Here is a 20,282-nt window from a genome sequence, read left to right as displayed (position 1 = left end):
TGTAGGGACAAACCTGAGCTTTGGCTCGCCTCCTCCATGATTCCCTGCCCTCTACTAGAAGGCATTCGCTACATCCTACTTGTGAGAACAATCTTTCTCTCACATCTGTTCTATTTCCTTTGCAGTGTTTACCCTAGTTTAATGTTCCCAGGTATTATTTTATATTAACTTATCTGGACTACACATTTTTTTTAAAGAGAAAGTTGGATAAAATCCTTATTTACTGTTTTTCCAATGCTGAACAAATTTCATTTCGATGCTTAGGTCTAACTTCCAAATGCAGTCATCAACAGATATTACAACCAAGACATCTGGAATTAGAATTCAAAGCTTCTCCTAGTTATTGAAATTGCAATGATTAATTTGTAGTTCAGAATCTCCTATTGTTCAGCATGTAGGTATGTGTGTGTACACACACTTACACCCTCACACCCATGAATTGAACACCGAAGTCACTAGTATGTTCAACATTACTACTGAATAAATAAGCAAGCCCTTCCTGTATTGGGAAAAATGTCTCTGGGAAGACAGAAGTAATTCCCAGAGAAGCAGGATTACAGTAAACAGGAAGATCAAGCAGCCTGGGAATGGCTTGGTTGGGGGGGGGGGGAGGTATTATCAGGCAAATAGTTCTATGTAATAGCATTAGTAACTCACATCCCCTCTAAATCATGTTTATCTCCTCCTGTACCTTCATGGGAATTGATTTTTCTTAGCTCTGCTAACTAGAGAGTTTTAAGAACCCTGTACAGCACAACAGCTTACTTCTATCATGTAAAGTAGAAGGTGGATTTACTGAGAGAATAATTGGAGTTTAAGGCCATTTTTCCCAGTCCAGTCTGATGACGGCCTTCATCAAGGAACCTAGCCTTGAAAGCGGACCTTGTGAATCTCTTGACTACTAGCCAGAGTTCTCTTCCCAACTCCTGCACGTCTGCCTCCAATCCCCATCATCTCGAACACTAAGTGAATCATTCAGGGCTCCAATATAATTATTTCTTGGCTTAATTGGGAAACTGCTTTCCAGAAGCAATTTTACTTTCAATTAAGGAACACTGTATTCTTTACATTTTTGTTTTAAGGTGAGCAAACAACCTTGATTACTACGTAAACTCCAAGGCCTCCAGCAAGGTGATGGGTAAGGGTTAAAAATGTAATTGCTTTGGTGATGAAGATTACCTGCTGCTTCTGACCTATTTAAGAGATAAACTACAAGAGAAGCCTTCAATTACTCACCACAGTGAATAAGTATTTCATTGCTTTAACCCACATCCCTATCTTAAATCAGTCTTAGAAGACAAAAGTGAAGGGTTGGGGGATGGGAAGCCAATACACACACCACTGGATACACTGATAGAAAAAAAAAAGGAGCCAAAGAACTCTGATTAGTATGATGTTAAGTAAAACACAGCTGGATTTTTCTCAGCTTCACCATTCAATTTTTTTAAAAGCCATATTTCCCCCAAAGTGCCAGTGGTGCTTGGATGTGTTAGCTCGATCTGCCATGTGTTTACAGATTCAGTCCCAAATCATCCAGGAAACTTTTAATTAAAAATGCTTATTGCCACACAAAATCCTGCACTCCAGTGCAGGTGAATTTCTGCTGGGCTTGGCAGTTATGATTCCAGATTGCTTCACTGAATTCTTGAAGAAACAGCTCAGCCGTAAGGTGGGTGCAGAAATGTATGTTCATATTCACTAGTATGTATTCCTAAGGCACTTCACCTTGTTTGAGAATTTCCCAGGTAGTAACTAACAAGATTCAGAATCCTAATACTCTACCAATAAATACGCATAGGGTCCAATAAGTTTTTAAAACTTGCATCTGAGATCTCACTTTGGGAAAAATGTGGCTATTCTTGCACCTTACATTTTATTGTTTATCGACCTGGTACATCTTTTGAAAAAGGAGACCTTTCCCTGTGCTATACTTTTAAAAGTTTCCTTCTTTGGATTAAACAACAACAACAACAAGAAATAAATTAGAACTCATTCACCAGAATTCTACTTGTGGGCTCAGAAGAATGTCCTCCCTGAGGATCCTAGCTGCACTGGTTTATTTGCTGCAGTTAAAGCCAGTCCCTACTGCTTAAATTACTCACTGATTTTTATGTTAGCTTTAAAAAATATACCACACAACCACTCACACAGAAAGCTATTTATGGAAACATGACATATACTGCTGATCTTCCCTCTCCCTACTCTCAGCCTCTAGACAGGATGGTCTAATGAGCCCAACTGCTAATGGTAAAAAAGGATATTTGTCAGCCTGAGTTGTCATTTAAAATGAACAAACTCATGGTAAGGAAATATATCATCATAGACAAAAATGACATTCAACCTATTTTGGTACACATTCATATTTGGTACACATACAGGTATATATGCAATGAAGGAAGACAAAACAAAAAAAGAAAAACAAGATTATAAATATTAAAACATGTTTAGGAGGGCAGAAAACTCAACCTCCAATATGACAGACACTAGGAACAATCTCTTTATAGAAACTGTGTCAATCTGTAATATACCTATTGCTTTTTGTCTTTAAGTTGCAAATGGAATAAGATCTACTAGTGTCTACTGAATTAAACACAAATATATTGAATTTTTAAAACCCCATAAAATGATGTAAAGAAAAGGAAACCTTCTTACACTGTTAGTAGGATTGCAAACTGGTATAGCCACTCTGGAAAACGGAGGTGCCTCAAAAAGTTAAAAATAGAGCTACCCTATGATCCAGCAATAGCACTATTAGTTATTTGCCCAAAGGACACAAAAATACTGATTTGAAGGGATACATGCACCCCCATTTATAGCAGCATTATCAACAATAGCCAAAATATGGAAAGAGCCCAAATGTCCATCAACTGATAAATGGATAAAGAAGTTGTGGTGTATATACACAATGGGATATTACTCAGCCATAGAAAGAATCTTGCCATTTGCAACAACCTGGACAGAGCTAGAGAGCATTATGCTAAGTGAAATAAGTCAGAGAAAGACAAATACCATATGATTTCACTCATATATGGAATTTAAGAAATGAAACAGATGAATGTGTGGGGGCAAAAAAAGAGGGAGGCAAACCATAAAACAGACTCTTAACTACAGAGAACAAACTGAGGGTTGCTAGAGGGGACATGGGTGGAGGGGGGTGGGTGAAACAGGTGATGGGCATTAAGGAGGGCACTTGCTGGGATAAGCGATCTATTACTAAATTCTACACCTGAAACTAATATTTGACTCTACGTTAACTAGTTGGACTTTAAATAAAATTTGAAACAAACAAGCAAAACCAACTAAACCAAACCATACTCACAAACAACTCAACTAACATACTTACTAGCTAAAGAGTGATTGAAAAGACTAACAACTTTACTCTTTCTCCAATTTAGGTTAGACTTTTGGTCTTATTATTGCTATAAAATAAGTATGGGTGAGAGGAGTATAAATGAGGAAAAACTGGTAGAATTCAATGACATTTACTTCTTACTCATTCTTAAACTCATGACTATTTGCTTTCCCATTACTTTCTCCTTCGGTTGAATATATATGTATGAACTAATCTATCCATCCAACAATTCCTTAGTGTACATTTTATGTCAGGCACTATACTAGAAGTAGATGCAAGGAATACAATGGTGAAGAAAGGCATGGTCCTTGTACTCACCACAGTTTATAATCTGGTTAGCCATTATAATAAAATGTGGTAAGATCTATGAAAAAGGATGCAAAAGAGGCTCTATGACCATTTACCAAGGGCCCTGGATCTTAACTGGGGATTCAGAGAAACTTTCTTGGAGGAAAAAATAATGTGAACTTGTGACCTCAACTTAGCTCCATGCAGACCTGGAGGTGTAGTTCTAGAGGGAACTGCTAGCCTGTTGAGAAGTCCTGTAGTGAAAGTAGTCAAGTCTGAGTTGTTTAAGGAACTGAAGAGAATCCAGCACTGTGGCTCTGGTGCAGTGTGGATGAGTACAGGGGCTGAGAGAAGAGGGGTGGGGAACACTGAGGCTTAAGAAACACCATGATGGGACTTGTAGTAATGTGGGTGTTTCAATTTGAAAAAAACAAAAAAACAAAAAACAAAACAAAAAACAGTGGATGGACATAGAAAGGTTTTGGGTGGTTGAGGGGGAACGACCTGATCAGAAGTGTACCTCAGTAAGAATACTTTGGCTAAGGTGCGGAGAAAAGAGAGGCACAAAGAGAGGGCAGACAAGAAATGGAACACTTAGAGACTAAGTTCACAGATTATGGCAGTAATGTGAATCAAGATCATGAACAATAGATTAGCAGAAGTGGATGGATTTGAGAGATAATTAGAAGGTAAATAGGTCTTGGGCTTAACAGCCGGTTAAGCATCTGTCTTCGGCTCAGGTCATGATCCCAGGATCCTGGGATAGAGTCCCGCAATAGGCTCCTTGCTCAGCAGGGAGCCTGCTTCTCCCTCTGCCTCTGCCTCTCTCTCTCTTCTCCCTTTCTGTCTCTCATGAACAAATAAATAAAATCTTTTTTTTTTCTTTTTCTTTTTAAAAAAGAAGGTAAATAGGTCTTAATGATGGAATGTTGGAGGAATCAGGGAGAGAGTAGAGCCCAGGATGAGCTCCTGGGCAGAAAGATGGTGATATCCTTTACAGAGATGGGGAATAAAAGGCAACATGTGTTGAAGTGAGGGTGGAAATGAAATCAAGTTATGTACAAGATAAGTTCAAGGTTTCTCTGAGTAGATATTTGCTGTAGACTGAATGTTTGTGTTCCCCCCCCCCCAACAAATTTATGTTGAAATGTTAAACTCTAAGGTGATGGTATTTGGAGGTGTGACTACGGGAAGTGATTACATAATGAGAGTGGAGCCCTCATGAATAAGATTTGTACCCTTATAAAATACACCCAGGAGTGTATTTTATAAGGGAGAGGAGAGATCCACTGCTCATTCTCCCATGTGAGAACACAGTGAAAAAATGGAACTTTTGAATCAGAAAGAAGGTCCAGACCAGACACCGAATCTGCCTGAGATTTGTTCTTGAACTTCTCTGCCTCTGGAACGATGAGAAATAAATTTCTTTTTATTATAAGCTACCTAGTAGTCTATGGTGTTCTGTTACAGCAGACTGACTAGACTAAGACTCTATGACTACTTCAAGACAACATGCAGGTCAAGAAAAGGTCTTAAGAAAATAACCCAAGGAATGCTAATATCTAAATCTATAGATCTGACAAAAGAGACCGAAGAATTTAAAAGACTGAAGGAAACTTAAAAGACTGGAGTATAAAAGCTTGGGGAAGAGAGCCCTCAAGAAGCATGGACTGTCCATTACTGCAGATCAGTATGTTAAAATATTAATAGTGGCCGCTGGATATGTGGACTGAGAGATAATTGAGACTTCGGTAAGAGTAATTTCAGTGAAGCAATGAGGACAAAGATAAGACTGCAGTGGGCAGAGATAATGAATGGGATGTGAGAAACTGGAGACTAACTCATGGAGTCTGACAGTGAAGAGGTAGGAAATAGCTAGAGGGAAACATGACGTGGAAATGGGCTTGAAGGTTTTTTTTTTCCCCCTAATGAATCACGTTCTTCTCCTTAAACAATGAAGAAATAAACACTCATGGGTAATAAATTCCAAGAGCCTAGAAGGATAGAAGGTGAAGAATATAAATAAATACAGGTACCTTCCTCAATCTCCTGGAGAAAATACTATTAACAATGCTTGTGACCCCTCCTTTTATATGTAGACAACCAAATATAAACATATACATTGCACACACACACACACACAGATTTCTACCATACTTTTTTTTCCTTAAGAGTGTATTTTGGACTTCTGTTCATATTGGAACAGATAGATATGATTCGCCTCTTCTTAATAACCATATAGAATTCCCTTATATGGACCTATAGTGATTTAACCAGTCCCTGAGGACCATCTCAGTCTTTTTTCTTTTCTTTTTTCCTTTCCTTCCTTTCCCTTCCCTTCCCTTTTATTTTTTCTTTTCTTTCTTTTCTCTTCTGTGATCACCACCCAGTTTCAAAAAGTATCTTAGTATACATATCTTAATGCACATGTGCATGATTTATGGTTTAGATGTGAAACTGCTAGATCAAAGAGATCATATATTTAAAATTTTGATATTGCTAAATTATCCTACATAAAATATGGCATCATAAAAAAAAATATGGCATCAATTTAAACTCCTACCAATGATGCGTGTTTCTATATATGCTATCACCAAAACTGGATATGGCTGAACTTGAAAAACTTTGCCAGGATAATTGGTGAAAAATTGTATTTCATTATTGCTTTCTTATGCATTTCTTTATGGGTTTGAGACATTTTAATATGTTCACTGGCAATCTCAGTTACCTTTTCTGTGAGTTACAAGCTGCTATTTCATGTTCTTAAACCTTTTTTCTAATTGCTGAACTTAACTGATATGTAAATGTTCTTTGCATGTTAATTAGTACTTTTCCTGTCATATTCATAATTACTTCCCCCAGTTTATGCTTAGAAAGAATTCTTCCATTCCAAGATCATAAGAAATCCAGCTACTGTATTTTCTTTTAGTGCTTTTGTTTTATTTTTTCACCAAATACATTTGGATTTCTTAGGGGGAGGAGAGACAAAAGGAGTACAAAAAGAATTAAGCTTTTTATTTCAGCAAATTATGGAAACATAATGACCACAAACTGACACATTCATTATCACTGCATTCTAGTCTACTCTTGTTAAGAGTTGCTATTTTGAGTACGTTTGCATGTATGTCTGTATGTGTGATTTTTACCTTCCATTTTCCTTTCCTTCTCAATCATTTTCTCAGCAAACGAGGATCCATATCAACACATGCAACAGAGTATAATGGAAAAGGCACTCAACTCGGGGCCAAAAGTATATTTTTGTCACCTCAAACCACTCACTAGCTATATGTGATGTAGGACAAATAATTTATTCTTTCTGAACCTTAGTTACCTCATTTGTAAAATGTGGATAACGATTTCTCTTCCTACCCTTCACACAGTTTCTGTGAGAACCAAATGTTATAATGTATGATTTCACAAACATCTCATAAACTACAGCACCATAAAAATGGGGCTAACATTGCAAACATGGGACTTTTTCACAGTGATATGACATGCATGAGTTTATTTTATGTAAAGTATTCATTTGGTTGAGATCAAGATAGTTATTCTTCAAAATATTCTTTGTTGGGAGAATATGAAGATAGATGGAATGAATGTACATGAACAACTTTTTCTATTAAGATAAAGCATTCTAATGAATGATTAAATGCTCTCATGACACAACTGGATTGGATTTTAGTTCATAAAACTAGGGGACCCTTAATTGGCCTACAGCAGTAAACACTGGTAAGAGAAACTATAATCTATAGCCAGACTGTATTGATTAATTAATAACCTGAAATCCAATAATTTCTGAGAAACTGTCATTCTATGCACGTATACCATATTGAAAAATACTCCTCTCCTTTATTATATAGAATTCGTTTGCAGTCTTCTGTTTCAGGCCAACAAACATTAAGTTCCTTGATAGGACAAGCATTGTGCGAAAGGATGAGGATACAAAAGCTGTTAGTACTCTTGACGAGCTTCCAATCTGCTTCAGTAAGCAGAAACATGAAAAGATAAATTCAGTAGAAAGTAGTAAGGCCTATAAGAATCCTGTAAGTTTGGCCATTAGTGGGTACATGGGGTAGGTGCTTGCTTTAGGATGATGGATGGGAAGAACAAAGCAAAGAAGTCCAAAGGCATATGATTCCTGATTTGGGTATTGTTGCATGAGTACGAATTAGAATGTTATAAATTAAGAAAAAAGAACAAGGGGTAGGAATAGGAAGTGGTATCTGGGATAGAGAGGGCAGCAAGATCAAAAGCAAAGAAATACAGAACTCCTATGACAGACTTGTCATAGGAGTGGTAGGAGACAATGCTGGGAGTTAGGTATAGACAGGGCCATGTTGCACTTTGTGTGTTTTGCTAAAGACCACAGATTAATAAAGGTATTATATACACATCTGATGATAGTAAAATTGCAGTTTCAATTGAGACATTAAGAGAAAACAGATTTGTATACTGAAGTCAAGTACCAGACAAACTGTAGAACTTACAAAGGAAATGTTCCAGAGCCAGTTCTATTACCTTGAACCTCTTAGAACAAGACTATAAAAAGTGGTCAAAGGGGCACCTGGGTGGCTCAGTCAGTTAAGCATCTGCCTTCAGCTCAGGTCATGATCAAGCCCCTCACTGGGCTCCCTGCTCAAAGGGGAGTCTCCTTTCCATCTCCCTTTGCCCCTCCCCCCAGCGTGTGCGCGTGCTCTCTCTCTCTCTCTAAAATGAACAAATAAAATCTTAAAAAAAGAAGTGGTCAGGGGCGCCTGGGTGGCTCAGTGGGTTAAAGCCTCTGCCTTCGGCTCAGGTCATGATCCCAGGGTCCTGGGATCGAGCCCCGCATCGGGCTCTCTGCTCAGCAGGGAGCCTGCTTCCTCCCCTCTCTCTCTCTGCCTGCCTCTCTGCCTACTTGTGATCTATGTCTGTCAAATAAAGAAATAAAATCTTAAAAAAAAAAAAAAAAGAAGTGGTCAGAGTATGAAGAAGGGAAAGGATTTCGTGAGAGAGAATTTTTGCAGAAAGCTGTGAGGCTCATCCCCCTGCCTCCCACCAGGGAAATGGCTAGATGATGCATACAGGGTGAAGTTCGATTCCATGTGGAAAATCTAGACGATGAGAAATGACTAGATGTTGGTGGCAGAACCTAGGAGGGTTGATGCTTTTAGATTAGCCTACACTCCTAGAGGTTTGTCAGGGCAAAGGATGTGTGGATATTTCCTGTGGAACAAGAGGACTAGAAGGGTGAAGAGAGCAGAAGAACAAGGATTCTTTCCTAGAAATTGTGAAAGGAGTTGCTAGTGAACACCTTGGATAGACATATACCCACTAACCTCAATGAAACCATAGATGAGAGCTCCTTAGAGATGAGACATTTGTGAAGTATTCCCCAAAGTATCCCATGAGGAAACAGTAAGCTTTAAACATTAGGCAGGCTCAGATAGCATTATGGAGGGCTACGATAGTACTAGATAGTACTAGAACCTTTCTACTTTTTCCTCCTTTCTGTCTTCTCTTGCCCAGAACCTTCTGGCAACTTCTAAAACCATGATTAGTAAGCTGGAAGGGAAGAGCAGATCGAGAGAGAAATAAGTAGTTTATAATGTTTCCTTCTCCAAAGGAAGGCAGACTCCCTTTAACTGGCTTGGCTGGGGCAAGTTCTTAGTTTTGATATCTTGGACTGAACACCAATACATTCTGAGTCAAGACCTTTTTATTTCAAACAACAAAATATTAAATAAATGGACTGGTGACCTAAATATAAAAGCTAAAAATCATAAAACTTCTAGAAGAAAAGATATGTGAAAATCTCTTGGGACATTAAAAAACAACAACAACATGTAAACATAGTTGGTGGCGATGTAAAATGGCTACAGATATTCTGGAAAAGAGTTTGGCAGTTTCTTGTATACCTAAACCTGTGCTTACAATCCAACACAGCAACTGCACTCAACGTGCATTTACACCAGAGAAGTGAAAACTTACGCATAGGAAACTTTTCTTCATGTGTATTCAAATGTTCTTCAGTGGGTGAGTGATTCACAAACTTTGGTACATCCATACAGTGGAATACTACTCAGTAGTAACAAGGAGCAAATTATTGATAGACACAACAACTTGGGTGGATTTCAAGGGCATTCTATGCACTGAACTAAGGGCAATCTTAATTGGTTATATGCTATATGATTCCACTTATATAACAGTCTTGAAATAGGATAACTATAGAGATGGAAAACAAATTAGTGGTTGCTAGAGGACAGAGTTGGTTGTGGGAGGAGGGTTAAGACTGAAGGGGCAGAGGGAATTCTTTTCTGGTAGTGGAACAATGCTATATCTTGATTGTGGCGGTGATTACAGAAATCTATATATAGGATTAAATTGTATAGAACTATGCAAAACATATGAAAATTGGTGAAAACTGAGTAAAGTCTATAGTCCAATTAATAGTACTGTGCCAAGATCAATTATCTGATTTTGATATTATAGTACAGTTATAAGATATAGCTCTTGGAGGAAGTTGAGGAAGAGGTCTATAAGACTCTACATACTCGACAATACTCATACTCTACAATTTCTTGTGCAATTGTACTTTGTACTTTACAATTTCTTGTGCAACTGTACTTTGAATATAAATTCAAAGTAAAATTAAAAAGTTAGTTTTAATTAAGGAGAAACTCAAGAAGCTCCGTATATTGTCCCAAAATTCTCCCTACAAATGGAACACCACACTTAACTTTTAGGGATCTCCTGACAATGAACAAGCAGACTACTTTAAAACCATGCTATGTCAGTAGGCCTCAGAATTGAGGACATCACTGTGAAGGTTTTTATTTGAGGGATGTGTGAAGGGGTTAAGAAAATTCTATCACATTTGTTTTTACCTTTACCTCAAGATCAGCAAATTTAAGTAGAATTTCCAGAGCAAGGATGACCACCTGACAGGCAGTCGGAACCTTGGAATGTCTGATAATGTAGTATGACCACTGTTCTTCAGCATTTCCTCATTTTTTAAACTTTTAAAAAATGCTTTTGAATGAAAGGTATAAATATCAGTCTTTTCCAGTTCCAACATCCTTCCACATGACATGGCTTTAATTTGAAAATGTTGCCAATATTGATTCTAGGAAATCACTTTACTGGCTTTTATCCGATTAGATGGCTTTGGAACTATGATGACTTTGTGACATCCTATTGATTTTGCCTCTAAAATGTTCCTCCTATCTTGCTTGTCTCTGCCTCTTCATTCCCAGTGTCACTACCCTCCTTATAGCCCTCATTATTTCCGACAATAGCTCTTTGCTAACTGATTTCCCAAACTTAGTCTCTGTATACCAAATCATTTGAAATTCCATTCCTGGATTAATCTATACATGGCACAATTCTGATTAGGTCATTTCCTTGCTTTAAAGTGTTTAAAGGCTCCCCAATGCTTAGTACAATAAAATCCAAACTCCTCAGTGTGACATTCAAGGACTTCCCTGTATATGAAGTATTAGGTTGAAAATAATTTTCACTCACAATTTTAAAGACATTTCTCTATCGACTTCTAATTTTTAATATTTCTATTGAGAATTACAATGTGATCGTCCCACTCATCCTCTGTATGTAACCTATTTTTTCTTTCCAGAAGCTTTTAAGATTTTTTTTTTTAAGTCTCAGTGATCTGTTATTTCTTGATGATGTGAATTGGGGTGTGTGTGTGTGTGTGTGTGTCTGTCTGTCTGTCTGTCTTGGGTGGCGGGTCTTTGTCTTTTTTCATTCACTGTGCTGGGAATTTAATGGCCATTGCAACCTGAACATTTATGTTTTCTTGTTTTGAGACATTTTCTTGTATTGTTTCTTTGACAATTTCCTCTCTGAAGTTTTCCTATGTTCTCTTTTCCTAGAATCTTCTGGGTTGATTTTCTCAATTTCTGTCCACTTTCTGGAAGAGTGACTTGACTTGAGCTTCTATCTTTTTAATTTCTAAGCTCTCTTTCTTAATTCTTTGATGTTCCTTTCTTGTATCATCTCATTACTCTTTCATAGATGTACAATCTTATCTTTTGAAAATACTATGCTTTAAAGTTGTCTTTGGCTCTGTGTAGTATTTCTGTTTCTCCTGGGTTGTTTTTTTTCTCCCTCTTATTTATTTGTTTTGCTCTCTTTCATATCGGAGACTTTCCTCCAATATCTGGAGATTCTTGGTTATCTGTTTATATTTAATAGTAAAGCACTAAAAAACACAATGGAAGCTTTGTGCACTGGAACGGGGCTTATAGACTAAGTTTCATTTTAGAGTATTTCCTGGCCAGCTGTTTTTTTTGTTTGTTTGTTTTGTTTTGTTTAAAATAATTTAACATTTATATTGAGGTTGAGGTTTGATTCACACACCATAAAATCTATCCACTTAAACAGTTTTCAGTATATTCAGATTTGTGCAATTGTCACCACAATCTAAGCTTAAAATATTTTCATTGCTCCAAAAAGAAGCCTCATACCCATTAAGTCATTTCTCATTCGTCACTTCCCCTACTTTATATCCCCAGCCTCTGGAAACCATTTATCTACTGTCTCTATAGATTTGCTTATTCTGGACATTTCATAAACATGGAATCATATAAAATACAGTCTTTTGTGATGGTCTTTTTCACTCAGCATAAAGTTTTCAAGATTTGTTCATGTTGTAGCATGTTTCAGTACTTCATTCCTTTTTATGGCTGAATAATACATCTGGCCTTGAACAACCCAGGTTTGAACTGTGTAGGTCCACTTACTTATAAGTGGATTCTTTTTCAGTAAACGTAGTACAGTATTGTAAATATATTTTCTCTTCCTTAGGATTTTCTTAATAACATTTTCTTTTCTCTAGTTAACTGTATAACAAGAATACAGCAAATTTTATATATATATATAGACATATATATACATATATACACACACATATACACATATGTATATATATAAAACATATAAAATATGTGTTAATTGAGTGTTTATGTTACCCATAAGGATTCTGGTCAACAGTGGCCTATTAGCAGTTAGGTTTCTGGGGAGTTAAAAATTATATGTATTTTCGACTGTTGCAGGGATGGGAAGGGTATGGTCAGCACACCTAACCCCAGTGTTGAGAGTTCAAGGGTCAACTGTAACGCACTGTATGGATATATCATGTTTTGTATATCCATTCATCAGCTGATGGATATTTGGGTCATTACCACTTTTTGGCTATTATGAATAATGTTGCTATGTACATTCATGTACAAGTTTTTGTGGTGACATATGTTTTCATTTCTCCTGGATATACTTAGGAGTGGAATTACCACAGGGGATTGTAAGAGGCGAACATAAATGTTGCTATCTGTAGGTCATTCTGTCTGGGTGGCTCAGTTTCTCAAATTTGCTATGTGATAAATGTAAGCCTGACTACTGGCCTTCTAAAGCTGGCTGGAAGCTCACTGCAGAGTTCTGGAGGGGGGTGGGTAAATCAAACTCATTCTTTTGCTAGGGACTGCTAATTGTCTTTCAAATGTCCATCTCTCCCTCCTTCCTTAAAAATAGACTCTTGCATTATTGGGGAAAATGATGAACCCAGGTATAACATTTCCTAGCCCCGCTTGCAGAAAGAGATGGTAATGAAACACAAGAGAAGTCGCTGGATGGGGTTTAAGGGAAATCGCTTTAAAGGGAAAACACTTAAGTGGAAGACAGGTATCCTTTTATGATGCCTGAAACACGGGTGCTATTGGCTGAAGCTTTAGTAGCTACACTATATCCATAAAGAGATCCTTGAAGACCCTAAGGATGGGAGAGGAAAAAGCTCGCGAAGAGCCCTGGTACCTTAGCTCTGGACTGCCCATCTTCAGATTTCTTTTAGGTGAGGAAGAAATAATTTTACTTGTTTAAGCCATTACTACTTGGAGTACCTGTTAACTACCAGCCTATCTGAATCCTAAGTGATAGACTTCAGAATTTCATTTGGTAGGCAACTACATCTGATCACCCCCTAATTATAAGTAATCTATCATTCAGCTTTTTCCTCGTTTCATCAAAGATGAAGTTCATATTTCTATTTCCTATACTGAGAAATTTTTAAAACAAAAAAAGCAGAGGCTTTTTACCTACCAACTTCAAAACTGGAACTTTACCTTTCCAATCTTATTTCCTACCTTTCTGCTTTATACACCATGAACTATTCAGAATTTCTCTTTAAGCTCCATAATTTCCCACAATCTGCTTTTTTTTTTAAAGGGGCCTTTTTTTCTTTTTTTTTGCTATTTTTTTAATTTCTTTTAAGCGTAACAGTATTCATTGTTTTTGCACCACACCCAGTGCTCCATGCAATACGTGCCCTCCTTAATACCCACCACCTGGCTCCCCCAACCTCCCACCCCCCGCCCCTTCAAAACCCTCAGGTTGTTTTTCAGAGTCCATAGTCTCTCATGGTTCACCTCCCCTTCCAATTTCCCTCAACTCCCTTCTCCTCTCCATCTCCCCATGTCCTCCATGTTATATGTTATGCTTCACAAATAACTGAAACCATATGATAATTGACTCTCTCTGCTTGACTTATTTCACTCAGCATAGTCTCTTCCAGTGCCGTCATGTTGCTACAAAAGTTGGGTATTCATCCTTTCTGATGGAGGCATAATACTCCATAGTGTATATGGGCCACATCTTCCTTATCCATTCGTCCGTTAAAGGGCATCTTGGTTCTTTCCACAGTTTGGCGACCGTGGCCATTGCTGCTATAAACATTGGGGTACAGATGTTTATAGTGCAATTGCAGGCTCATCATCACTAGCCATTAGGGAGATTCAAATTAAAACCACTTATTTGTGGAGCATAACAAATAATATAGAGGACAAGGGTAGATGGAGAGGAGAAGGGAGTTGAGGGAAATTGGAAGGGGAGGTGAACCAAAATTAGCAAGACAGGAAACAACGTGTGTTGGAGAGGATGTGGAAAAAGGGGAACCCTCTTACACTGTTGGTGGGAATGCAAGTTGGTGCAGCCACTTCGGAGAACAGTGTGGAGATTCCTCAAGAAATTAAAAATAGAGCTTCCCTATGACCCTGCAATTGCATTACTGGGTATTTACCACAATCTGCTTTTGCTCATTATTTTCATTCTGAGAAAAGCTCTCTCCCTATATCTGTTTCTAAGTTCAAATGATACCTGTTCTACTCGCGGGTCACTGCTTATAAGGTTGTTTCCTGAATATCCAGCCAGAAGTCATCTCAGCCCACATGTACCATTCTCTCCTGAACACTGACTTCTTTTTTTTTTTTTTTTTAACACTGACTTCTTTTATTGGACTCTCCTGAGCTCAGTGGCCGTGTCTTTAGTTCTCTACATTCATCTGTAGCGCATAGCTTTCTGGTGTGTACCTAACCATCACACATATATTACTGTATATCAAGAAATTTGATTTCTAGAAATATTAATTGGCATTACTATATTATAAATATAAATATAAAATATTAATATTAAGCATTACTATAAACTGACCCAAAAAGCAATGACTCATGGAACACTACATCAAAAGCTAATGATTACTGTATGGTGAGTAATTAAAAAAAAAAAAAAAGAAGCCCCATTGGTAACCTAATTCCACCACAGCCTTATAACAGAGTTTACCACCAGTAGATCATTGGCTAGATGAATCTGGAGCTGCAAGGGTCTTTCTGATTAGTCAAATCGGTACGTTAAAATATCCTATGGTATTCTGCACAGAAAAGCTTACTGATCATATGTAGTAAAACTCACTTAAACCTGTGTATCTGGGGGCACCTGGGCGGCTCAGTGGGTTAAGCCTCTGCCTTCGGCTCAGGTCATGATCTCAGGGTCCTGGGATCGAGCCCCGCATCGGGCTCTCTGCTCAGCAGGGAGCCTGCTTCCCTTCCTCTCTCTCTCCACCTGCCTCTCGCCTACTTGTGATCTCTGTCAAGTAAATAAATAAAATCTTCAAAAAAACAAAAACAAAAACAAAAACCTGTGTATCTGTCATTTTAAAGTAGTAACTCAGACCTCATGAGAAAATTTTACCTTTTTAAAATGCTATGAGTGCAGATAAGTTTTGTGGTTATCAAAAACCTTAAAGAATTCAACACATCATGATCACTACTGCATTACCCTCTGATACCTCAAGATAGACTCTCTCTTCATCTCGAAGGGGGGAGAGATGAAGTGATTTGCATAGCATCATAATGAGAAATTTAATGAGAAACAGATCTCTGACTTCTTTTGTGTTCTGGTCAAATTCGGCGAGGTAAGCCACAAAGGAAAAGAATGGCATGTTAGACTAAATGAAAATCTAACACTTCTATATTTAGTGTTGCATATTCAGTGACACGATTTTAATTTTTTTATTATTTATTTATTTATGAGAGCGAGAGTGTGTGTGTATCGTGTGTGCAAATGAAAGGAGGAGCAGAGGCAGAGGGACAAGCAGACTCCTCAATGTACATGTAGCCCAACACGGGGCTTAATCTCATGACCTGGAGATCATGACCTGAGCCTAAGTCAAGAGTCAGATGCTTAAGTGACTGAGCCATCCAGGTGCTCAGGTACCCCTAGAGACGTGATATTTATTTATTTATTTTAAAGATTTTATTTATTCATCTGACAGAGAAAGACGCAGCAAGAGAGGGAACACAAGCAGGGGAAGTGGGCGAGGGAGAAGCAGGCTTTCCGCTGAGCAGGGAGCCTGATGTGGGGCTCGATCCCAGGACCCTGGGATCAGGACCTGAGCCTAAGGCAGATGCTTAACTGGTTGAGCGACTCAGGGGTCCAAAAACAAGAGTGAAAAGTGAAAAGATGATCAACTTATTATACATTAGAGAACCACAAATTAAAACAAAAAGTATATCCCCCTGCATCTTTTTTTGAGAGGCAATATAGCATAAAGTTTAAAAATGTAGACTCTTGACTCACACTTCCTGGATTTGAACCACAGGTCTGCCATTTTCTAACCTTGTACAATTTACTAATTTCTCTGTGTCTCTGTTTCCTCATCCTCAAAATGAGGTCATTACAGTAACTAACTCATAGGATTTGTTATAATGATTAAAGAGACAGTTTATGTAAAATGCTTAGAACAGTGTCTGGCACACTTTAAATACTATTTAGGTTTTTATTATTGCTATTTATTCCATCATACGGATACAATGTAAAATGCTGTTTAAAAGATAAAAGTAATCCATGGGGCACCTGGGTGGCTCAGTCAGTTAAGTCTCCAAGTTTTGATCTTAGCTCAGGTCTTGATTTCAGGATTGTAGGTTCAAGCCCTGAATCAGACTCCAAGCCCATGCCACCGCCCCCCCCCCCACACTCTTTAAAAAACTAAAATAAGCGGCGCCTGGGTGGCTCAGTGGGTTAAAGCCTCTGCCTTCGGCTCGGGTCATGATCCCGGGGTCCTGGGATCGAGCCCCACATCGGGCTCCCTGCTCAGCGGGGTGCCTGCTTCCTCCTCTCTCTTTCTCTGCCTACTTGTGATCTCTGTCAAATAAATAAATAAAATCTTAAAAAAAAAAAAAGAAATTGATTGCTTAAAAAAAAAAAAAACTAAAATAAATAAATAAATAAATAAAAGTAATCCTACTCTGTTGGTGGAAATGGTAATTACTACAGCTTTTTTGAAGGATAATTTGATATTCTGCATACGCTATATGTAGTAGTTTTACTTCAGAAATCTGACTCAATCACATAAGGACAAAAAAGTTATATGTTCAGAGATGTCCACTACATTTCTAGTTTGTGCCCCAAAGGGGGAAACAATTAAAATATCCATCAACACAGAAGTGAAATATGTTATAAAAAACTGTAGCATACTAAGAAGGCAGCTGTTAAAATCGTGTAGATTTAGATGTACTGACATAAAAGTTGTCCAAAATATTTATATTAAAAAGTAAGTCATAAAGTAATATGTGTAATATGATCCCATTTAAATGAAAATAAGCAAAACACGTATGTGTGCATTTATGTATGGATTTTTAAAAGAGTTGTGAAAATATACAAACTGCTAATGAGGTTATTTATATGGGGAGATGGGCAGAGTGAAAGGGCACTTCAGCTTTTTGATCTGTACTTAGGTACTGAAACTTATTTTTTTAAAGATTTTATTTATTTATTTTTTTTGAGAGAGAGTGAGAGTGCACATATGCATGTGCATACACACAAGCAAGGAAGTGGCAGAGGGACAGAGAGAGAGAGAGAGACTCTTGAGCAGACTCCTTGCTGAGTGCAGAGACCAACATGGGGCTCAATCTCATGACCCTGAGATCATGACCTGACCAAAATCAAGAGTTAGATAGTTAACCTACTGAGCTACCCAGGCGCCCCTGTACTGAAACTTTTTAAAACAGAGACACATGTATTTTATTATATAATTTAAAAACTGAAAAAAGGGGTTGCTTACTAGGTTTGCCTATCCTACTAAGAAAATCCTGGTTTCTATGGATTTGATATAAGAATAGAAATGTTCTGCTACTGAGATTTAGACACTATATACCATTTTGAAAGAAATGGCCTGACTTGGGCAATCAACACATATAACCCAAGAAAACCAGTTTTTGAAAAAACCTTTGGTCTCACCTACAATGGTACTGACTCAAAGAACTCACTAGATTAACATCTTGTACCTTAGTTCTATTTATCTCCATCTTCAGATGATCTGAAGGTAAGAGAGCCTATTTAAAAGAAACATAATATATTCAAACTCTAGTGAGTATATCCCTTTAGGGGAAGAACAAGGTTTTTGAAAAATTTCTGTATAGGAAACTTCTACAATTCAAATGGATTTAAAAAATATAAATACTTGAGATTTACTGGCACCTTTCTACTATGCTGTATTTGAGACACAAAGATACTACCATTGATTGAAGCAGAACTGCATGGAAGGCACACATAATGAATTTAGGTCACTGGAAAGGCCAAAAGTGCACTAGCTATATAATAGCAATATAGGAGACTCTGGGAGAACACAATCTCATAGTAATTCAATCTTAGCATTCCTTTAGGCTACCTAAAGCAAAATGGAAGAGGACGGAGCACACTGAAGTTATGAAAGGGATATTTAGTGCAAGGTTAAAGAAAAAAGTACACCTATAAAAAATATTTCCTTGTCCACCCAAATGTACATCTGCTGCAGATTTTAAGAAAGAGGCTACTGAACTGGGAATGTTTCAGTGGTTGTACAATATCCTTGTTCTTAAAAACCATTATTCTGAAAAAAATTTCTCATTCCATTTTATTGAGACATTTATAAAATGGTGTTAATTCTTAGAATAATGAAAATTGTGGAATAATAGGAATCTAAGGAAGAGATATGAAAAGGAAAAAAAATCAGCTTTTTTATGATTACCTTAAAACAAAGAGGTATAAAAGAGGTAATTAACAACACAACTACACGGCAAATTGGACAGACTTGCAAATACCACAGAGCACCTCTAAAGTGGTTCAGGGATAAAAATCGCTGATAAAGCAGTATACTGCCTCATCAGCTAAGTATGAGGGACAAGTTACTTCATCCATTAAAAAAGGAGAGGAATTCTCTGCCTGGCAAATCTACAATCTGCCATTACAGTGACTGTAGTTTGTATTTGTTTGTTACGTAGATAACTGAAAATAATAGACTTACTGAAAGAAAGAAAAATCCAGTATAAATAAAAGTATCAAATATGGAAGGCAGACAGAAGTTCAAATCCAAGCTCTACTACCTACTGGCTGTTGTGACCCTGAGCAAGTTTTTCAATTTCTTTTGTCTTAGGTCCTCATCTCTAAAATGAGGGCAATAACCGTATCTAGGGTCATATTACACGAGAGGCTACGTTAAAAATGCTTTACAAATAGTAAGCACTCAGTAAATGTTGGTGATGGTGGGGATGCGTGAGAATATGGCAAGTTTAATTTCCTAAATTTTAAACAATGTGGAGACACCAAGTTCTAGCACACATTCAAAGATTTTAGAAGGTTGTTATCCTTACTAAGCTATGCCTGTGAGGGTTACTCAAGCTGATAGTCCTAATAACCAAAATCTTCACATGTCTTCTAGACAGGACTGCAAACCAATACAACTGATTGCATATGCTGTACACAAAGAACAATGGAGCAGTGAACAGCATGGACTTGAGCCAAACCGCTCAAGATCAAACACCATTTTTGCTATTTACTAAGCCGTATGACCTTGGGCAAGATTATTTAATCTCCCTGTGTCTCAGGTTCTTCATCTAGAAAGTGGTGATAATAATATTTATCTTATACAGTTACTATAAAGATTTAATGAGATAATGTACAGAAAGCATCTCGTGCAGTACTCAAAACACGTTTGCTATTGTCATCATCATCCTATAGGCATTCTACAAAAGAAAGACATCTCTAACTACTAGGATTTGAGTCTATAGAAACAGCATTTAAATTAGTTCTTACTTTTCAGTATTTTAAGATTCTTAAACTGCCTGGGCATTTGAGCCAACACTTTGTACCTTGCCTCAATATAAGTAAGACAAAAAAAAAAAAAAAGTGAATTTAGCATTGGATCTTTCTAATTGTCATTGATGTAAAGTTAGAGATGACCAAAAATACCTTATCAAAACCCACTGTAGAACTGCTTTCCCTGCTTAAAACAAAAACAAAACAAAAAACAAAACTGCTTTCCCTGTTTTAAGCAAGTTTACTT

General features: G+C 37.4%; 1 protein-coding gene across 4 annotated transcripts in view; it reads right to left on the bottom strand.

Annotated features, from left to right (window-relative positions):
* The window catches only part of RASAL2 (RAS protein activator like 2), a 347,599-nt gene that overhangs the window by 38,035 nt on the left and 289,282 nt on the right, over positions 1 to 20,282 (bottom strand). The gene's annotated exons all lie outside the window — the stretch shown is intronic.

Source organism: Martes martes (genome assembly GCF_963455335.1).
Source record: "Martes martes genome assembly, chromosome: 15".
In the NCBI taxonomy this organism is placed as follows: Eukaryota; Metazoa; Chordata; class Mammalia; order Carnivora; family Mustelidae; genus Martes; species Martes martes.
The sequence above is the reverse complement of the archived record's forward strand: the minus strand, read 5'-3'. Positions and strand labels throughout refer to the sequence as shown.